This window comes from Grampus griseus (genome assembly GCF_964374135.1).
Source record: "Grampus griseus genome assembly, chromosome: 6".
Lineage (NCBI taxonomy): Eukaryota > Metazoa > Chordata > Mammalia > Artiodactyla > Delphinidae > Grampus > Grampus griseus.
This window is the reverse complement of record NC_139000.1, coordinates 90,304,265-90,313,019: the sequence shown is the minus strand read 5'-3', so window position 1 is coordinate 90,313,019 and position 8,755 is coordinate 90,304,265.

The following is an 8,755-nucleotide window of genomic DNA, read 5'->3' as shown; positions in this document are numbered from 1 at the left end:
AGGAAATAAAATGTCATGTTTTATCAAACTGAACATAGTTTCAAAAAAACAAGTACGATTGCTCAGTTATGGAACATCTCCATGAGATTACACAGCACCACATAGAGCAGTTCCTTGAAGGAAGAAAGGAAAGACATTTCTGTTAGTTGCTTTCCACCTCCTGTCTCTTGTAATCAAAATCTTTGTGAGGCATTAATTCACCTAAACTGGGCCACTAGGAAGGCAGGAATTTTCAGTTGGACATGAGTCCAGCTCAGGTGGACTGGATGCTGGAGCTGCTGGAGCTCATGCCTTGGAGGGCACACAGGTGGTCATGTCTAATATCCATTCCTGGTCCTTTGGCACCCTGGGACAACTTACGGTGTTCAGAGATGAGAGGCAGTCACTGGAGCCAGGATTTTAAAATCATTGCCTTCACTCTGGAAGTGAGGGAAATGAATGAGACCCAAGTAACTATGAGTGGTGTATTGACTCGGTCTGTAACAGTTTACCCTTCATGCCAATTAAATAGCATATACTCTTATGATATACAAATCTGTTATTAGTAAAAGAAGCCCTGAATTCTATCTCAAGAAAGAAGGAGCAACTACAATCCCTCAGAGTAGAGGTCAATGTCAATATCCTTCAATATATTCCTTGATGTTACAGGTGATCCTAGAATCAAAGTTGACATTTATCTTATACTTCCTTTACCATTCAATCTAGATTTCAGTCACCTTTGGACAACATTTTTATTCTCACTCATTTGTCTGATGGAGTGATGAGAATTTCATCTCTTGAGGCATAAGACTGTTGATAAGAATTTTCCTACTTCTTCCACTCAGTTTTCAAACCTTTAACTTTCACCAGACCCTGTTAAGTCTCTTGCTCTGTAGTTCACTAGGACCTAGACCATTTTGATGTTCCAGAAAACAACATGCTGATTCACTATATTAGTGATATACTCATTAGACCAGGGAAGCAGTAAGTAGCATGTAGTCTTATCTACTAAGACACAGGCAAACCAGAGGGTGAGAGAGAAAATTTCAAAGATTCATCCATCTGCAGTTATTTGTGATGTTTTTGTGAGTCTAGTGCTCTGTGACATTAGAGGAAATTCTCCTAATTTATAATACTTGTTATACTTTGAACTTCCAGCCTATAAAAAATGAGGTGTGGTTTTTAGTGCACCACTTGAATTTTAGAGGGCTTGTGGTTACTGTTCTGGTGTTTTTATGTGGTATTTTAGAAGATAACTTGATTTGAGTGAAGCATAGAGAGGGTGCTACATGATATTGCAGCCTACCACTTAGGTATATAATCCAGCAGATCTGATGGTAATAAATATATCTGAGGTAGGTAAGGATGCTAGGCAGAGTTTTAAGGGATTCTCTACAACCAGAAGTTGTATAGATAGAGGTGGAAAAGACAAAGGCCTGGTTGAAAGTTTGGCATGGTCTAGCGCCACTATGGAAAATTAACTACTATCTCCTTGCAGTGCCCCCTCTCTCCCTGGGATGACCAGGGTTTTGGTGATGGGAAATACTCCTAATAGGCAAAGATACAAGCAATACACTTAGTTATCCAATATGTATGTCTGATGTGTGGAAATACTCTAAATTCTGTGCTGTGGTAGAGAACTCTGCCATGAGGTCAATGGCCTGAAAAGAATAATGCAAGAAGCTTAGGGCTAAGGACTTCTAGGGAAAATACATATGGATTATTTAGAACACTTTAGTAAGGGCTGGGTTGGAGACTACAGAAAGAGTAAATCATGATTATTCTCCCTACCATGGGAAAGAGGAAGCCATGGAGATGGATGGCTATTCTTACTGATTCAAGCAGCCAGCATTATAGTAGAGAAAGATAGAATCTTCCATTCTAAGCAATTCTGAATATTAAATTTGCTCTGGATATAGATTTGGGCTCTCCTGTTCTCAATTCACGCTTTTTTCCAAGAACTAAGTAAACTATACCACCTATACACTGAAGACCCCCAAATTCAGTATTTGGGATCATTGGAAAGGTGGCCGTATTTTCATAGAAGATAGTGATGGAGCAGACAAGGATGTAGGAGGACTGTGAAAAAAATGTACAAACTTGGAGGCCAGTCAAGAAATGTGAGTATTTTAAAAAGGAAAAAGAGTTCAACTGCATTGAATGTTGTTGCTAGATCAAATAAAATTAGATATCAGATCTTAGCAAAGCGAAGTCATTTGAGTGTTAGGTGCAAAGCACACATAGAGGTTGGTTAAAAAGTGAGTAGGTATGGAGGTGAAGGCATCCTGAATCCACTAAGAATCTTTACAAACAATTTTCCATTTTCTAGCAATTTGTTTTTACATTGCCATCAAGCATAATTTTGCCATATCTTAAATGATGACTGCTAATCTACTTCTTTTTTGTTTTACTAAAACCATTTACCCTTTTATCTCCTTCACTCCTTACTTCACTGACTTTTGATCTAAAAAAATAAAAGTGAATATATCATGAGGCTTGACCCATTGCCATTTTCTTACTCTATTAATCTCTCTACTTTCTTATCCTGTCACTATAGATCCACTGACTAACCAAAAAAAAAAAAAAAAATGCAAGTAACTAATTAAGATAGTGTGTCTATCATTTTACCTCTTATTATTTCTTTGTATCTTCATAGTAATCCTATAGGAATATCATTTTTTTTACTCTCATTTTACAGATGAATAAGCTGACACTCAAAGTCACAAAATACGGAAGTGGTAGAAGTGGGTTTCAAACCCATTCATTCTGATTCGATACTTGTTTTTTGATCACAGCTCTCTATTAAACCCTCACCAATCATTTGAACTACCCTTCTGTTCAAATTGCTCATACCTTAAAGCTTCCCATGAATTAGCTATTGAAAGATGTCATTAATATAGAGTAACCTCTATGTCACTTCTATCCTCTTTCTCAGCTCTTGACCTTGCCTTCACTAGAATTATTAGGGTCAGAAGACATAAGATAGGTATTTTCTTTGTCAACCACATAGTATTTTTTATTCAGAAACTCAACTACTGCTTCCTTTTCCTCAGTTCCAAAGGCTGGGTGCTCATTTCTTTTGCAAGGTTATATCAACTGTCTCTGCATTGGATTCTATCTTCTTCCATCTGTTTCAGTACTGAAATATTGCCCTAGATTTAGGACTTTCTCTCTTCTACATTTTTAGTTCTCTTATCAGTTGCTCTTTTCTCTGTAGGTATAAAAATACTTAAGTATTTCCCATAGTGGTTAAAAAATAAATCAACAACAACAACAAAAATATTCTCAAACCTGTGTACTCCTGTAACTATTTATTGAAATAAAGAAATATCTAAAGCTGCCTAGTAAATGTAGTCATAATCAATGCCAAGATATATCCAAAGTGAAATTATTAGACCTTTTGAATAAAGAAAGAGTCTTAGCATACTCAAGACAAAATAATAATAATTTATTGAACTACTATGTGTGTGTACCCAGGTTATTCCTTATCATTCCATTGTGTGACTGTAGCAAAATCTGTGTATTCATTCTATTACTGATGGACATTAGGGTTGTTTCCATTTTTTGGCTACATTATATGTAGTGTTGATACCAATAGTTTTGTTCAAAGTTTTAGGTAAATATGTATAGCAATTTCTATAAATAGGTTACTTATCTAACAGTGGAATTGTTGGGTAATATGGAATAATATTGTTCAGTTTTAGTACAATACTGACAGTTTTCCAAAATAGTTGGGTCAATGAACACTAGATGTTCAGTTGTTCCATAAAATTGCCAACACTTGATACTGTTTTTCTTTTCATTTTACCTATTCTGTTGAGTGTGAAAGATTTCTTAAATTCAGAAACCACTAAGCATAGAGGAAAAAAAAATACAAGTTTACCTACATAAAATAAAGATGTTCTACTTATCAAGAGACACCTTTAAGAGTCTAAAAAGGCAAGCTTCAGCATGGGAAACTATATTTGCAATTCATATATTTGTAAGATACACATAAATATTTACTAAGAAATTGAATAAATTTGAATTTATTCAAATAAATTTCTATGAATAAATCATAGAAAAAATGAACAAAACACTTGAACAGGGCTTTTACAAACAAAGATATCCAAATAACCAATACATATATGAAAAGGTGCTTAACTTCCCTAGATGTTGGGGAAAAGGCAAAATAACACTTTATACCAATCAGAATGGCTAATCTGGAAAATATTTTCTTTTGTTTCTATTAAGTTTCTGGAGTGATACCAATTAGTCATATCTTTAACTTTTTGAGTTTGTATTTCCTTGACTCTATGAGTAACGTAAATTTAAAACCCAAATCCTACAAAAGAGCAGAATTACCGTATATGATTTTTCACGAGAGCTTGCCTTGCATTCTCCATCTAGCATTCAGGCCATTTGCGAAGATTTCTGTCATGTAAACACGTGTACTTTTTATTTCCTGCTGATTTTTCCATAAAGGTATAACACTTTCAAAGTCCCAGTTTCATCCAAAATATCGATTCCAGCTGACCATCTTGTGTCAGTACAAAATACTGTCTCCTATTCCCTCTAAGGCTATTCAACCTTGGGATCTGGGATAAATATACCATCATAGGCCTTCAGGGAAGCCTTGGTTTCAGGGGCAGTTTACTTGTCTGACTTTCCACTTATTTTCACTGTCAGCCTCCTACCTCCTGGTTTGGAAGTAAAAATGTTAGCAGTTGGATTTGAGTCTGAGCTGAACGTGTCTGCATATCATCCAGACTGAAAACATGTCTGAAGATCAAATTGCTGCATGAGAATATGTAGAATGAGGAGAGACTATAAGCTAGAAAAAAAAAATCTACTGGAATGTTCACATTTAAGAGGCAAATGGAGAAAAATTAACAAAGGTGAAAAAGAAAGAGTAGAAGAAATTTAAAGTAGGAAGTTTTCTCAAGATGTTTGTTAATGAAGAAAAGGCGAGAAATAGTATGATAATTCATGTGAGGTTTGCTAATAAGCAGGATTTTGGTTAATTTGATGAGACAAACATGAACAACTGCTGATGAGGACGATTTTTTTTGAAGGAGAAATATGGAGGAATTTCTGAAATATGGAGGAATAAATATTCCAAGATTGAGTCATTGTAAAATGTCTCTCTTTAAGGAATGATGTTGGATCTATATGATTGATATCTGACTGATATTTTACAACATTTCCATGTATGGAACAGTATGGATCATTGACCAAATAAGTTGTTCCAACTTTAAACAGAAATTTTTCTTAGTCCTACCAGTTCATAGAGATCATATTACTCATCTCTACTCCACTGAAGAAAGCCATTGCCAATATTTGCATATCTAAAGGATTATGTGACCATATGCCTCTCTTATAACCCTAAGCTTGCTCTCTTCCAAAAAATGGCAAGATTATTTCTCCAATTAACTAATTGATAAATTTGTCAGCTTCTCTCTTTTTCTTCTCCTTTTGTTCTCTTCAATTCCCAAAACTGTGCCATCTGCTATGCACAAAAAATTTTGCTCATATTAGCTATCTACTACTGGTGGCTACTTATGCATAGCTACTCTCCAAAAATTTCATGCCTAAGCCATGCCAATGATACATTTATATATTTTTTTAATTTGCTTTGCAAGTGTATTCAATATGTCCTTATTGTTAAATAAAGTGGACATTTTTCAACCCTCATTTTCTTTGGACTCTGAAAATATTTCATATCTATTCCATAACATTTTCATAGTTATACATGTACTTCCAATGCTGCCCATATTACTCAGTTTTGTGTTCTGGATTCTCCTCCCCTAACTGTATTCCAATGCTGAGGTTGCTCATTTAATCTCGAGACGTCTCTTCTTCTTAAGAAAGTCATACATTCCCAGATGTTTAAATGGTGATGATAGTGACGGCAATAATAGCTAACATTCGTGAATATGTATAAAACTCTAGACGTATGACAAGTGTCTTGCATATAATATCTCATTGAATTTCCACAATAATCCTCTAAAATCAAGAGGTGCCACTGCAATCCCACTTTTGCAGGTGAAGAAACTGAGGTATAATCCTTTGATTAGGAAAATTGTTTGTAAATGGTCAAGCTTTTAAACCCAATTTATCCAGTACCTCTGCTTGTCTATAAGCCCATTGTACTCACATACTTTCTTTATAGCCCAGAAATCTTATTTTTTCTACTTGGTAATATCTTGCAGACAATTGGACAGCTCCACTCAAATTTTACTTGTCCCAAACTTAACTTGTGATATTATTCCATCAAAATCTCTCCTATTCCTGAATCTCTTTCTTAGTAAATGGATTGACATTCCATTAATACAGTTATCACGCAAGACACCTTTGCCCACCTGTCACAAAGCACCAAAAATTCTTTATTCTCCCTCCTACATTATTTATTTTCTCCATTTCTACTGTCACCTCTTTCCAGCTGCCACTATCTTTCTGTTAACTGCTGAAATGACCCTTGACTTGTTGATCTGAATTCCTTTTTTTTTTTCCTTGCTTTCCAATCCAGTATTCAGACTGCAAAGGAAACAGTTTACAGAAACACGAATTCATCCTACTGTTATCACATGTAAGGTATTTCCACAGTTTCTCTTTTCTACTTAATAAAACTGCAAACTAAGAATAATTTCAGGGTTTTTTTTTTTTCTTGATATGATCCCTTCCTACTCTTTTAAGCTCATTCCATAGCAGCCTCTTCCTCTCTTTATATTCATGTTGAACTTTCTTTTTCAGGAGGCCTGGGCTCTAGAAAGTTTTTCATCTGTTAGGAAAGTCTTTGCTTGCTTCCAAATGCACCTTACCCTGTGTTGTGTTATACCTCCATGTGGTATATTTTCTTGGCATGTTTTGACTTTGCTTAGAAGAGAGTAGGAAATTTGCCACATGTTCAAGACACAACTTGTTTCAGCCCAGTCCTAGAAAATGTGCAATTTCCATGCGTATGTAAAGTAGGGAGGAAATACATGGCTAGCCTAAGGTAAATTGGACAAAACAATTACAAAGTAAACTGGCAGAAAGAGGGCCGAACACTGATCTCCCCAGTTCTTTGTAGGGGGAGTGTATTTTTCTCTTGACCATATGTTTTCATAGATGTTAATGATGTGCTTTCCCTTGTTCTTCTTCTCTTCATCCTTCACCTCCTCTGTCTTCTCTTTCTTCTCCATTTCTTCTTATTTTCCATTTGAACTAATTTCTTTAAAAAATTCATGACATTTCTCTTCAATATATGTAGAGGAAATCTGAAATTCATTGAGAAAGAATTTAGGGACATTGAAATAGTCCCCACCACGCACATTGGAGGTCTAAATACAAAGAACTTATCTGATATCAATGGATTTTTAATGTTTTGTATGAAAATTAAAAACTTGATTCTCTCCATGCCCTTTTCCCTTTATCTGTCTTCAATTTCTACAGAAGAGTGAATCTATGAAGAGTTCTCTTTAGTCTCTGATATTAGTTTCATTTCACTCACGTTTATGTTTGGCTATGCTCATCACTTTACAAATTATTGTTATTAATTAAATTTTATTTCATGTAAAATAATATACAATGATATTTTTATTTCTTTTACTTTAACTTTCCCACCTCCTCTTGCCGTACACTGTAAGATACTCTCTCATTCTACCCATTATGCCAACAATATATTCTTCCAAAGTCTTAATGGAAAAATGTATCATAAAACACTTTATTACCATTATGCAAAAAACATTGTAGGACCTTAAGCAACAAGCCACTATACGTAGTCTTCATACTGAATTAAGCTGCATTTTGACAGGAAAAAATAAAAGAAAAAGAATTTCCTTAAGATAGTGAGAGATGTCATTCCCTTCAGACCTGCTCTACAGTTTTCAGTGGGGAAGGATTTTATTCTCCAGCATGGACTTTGACATTCTTTCTACACCAGCTTTTCAGTACTAGATAGTACTAGATGTTTGGGGAAGTAAGTTTACTGATGGGAAATACATTTATATGCAAACCTATGCCTCCCCTCAGCCCCGCCTCATTACATTAAAGAAAATCTCACTAAAAGGGGCTTTTTGGCAAAGAGTAAGGAAAATTCTGGTTTTTGATCATCAAACTTGATATATTGATCAATATTTGAAAAGACAGCTTAAATGATTCAAAATTTGCATATGTTTATACAGGATAGGTACCTCACCTTTGGCACTCAAAGTGACAGTTAAGGAGATTAGCAAAGAATAAGTGCTTGGAATGCAGTTAAATGCAGCATAAATGGATCCTTTTCTATAACACTTTTAATGGTTACTTAACCTACATATGACTCCATTTCTCCTACAGAAAAATAGGGATAATATTTATCATTCATAAAACTTTTAAATATGTTACCCCATTAATCTCCTGTTGTTTTGTATAACCCTGAGAGAGAAAAGCTCTAGACAAAATACAGAGGCTGTGATGCTGGCACTCAATTTTAGAGACAGAAACTGATATACCCAAAGGCTTGAGCTATTGCAATTTAAAGCTATTACAGGAGTTGCAATCTCTCACAACAAGCTGAAACTAAATAACCTGGACTTTTGCCTCACTAAGTTACTTAAAAATATAATACATTAGTATATAAGGACACACCAAAGCAATCAATATTTTATGAAATTGCTGGACTGTAATATGGATTTTGAACAGTATTAGTGTTAAATGCATTAACTTCAATGAGGAACTTAGAAATGGTCTCTTAATAACCTTATTGGGAAATGAATACTTTTAAATGGCTTTTACTTTGTCCTTGGAATTCATATGATGCATGTGACAGTGGCTT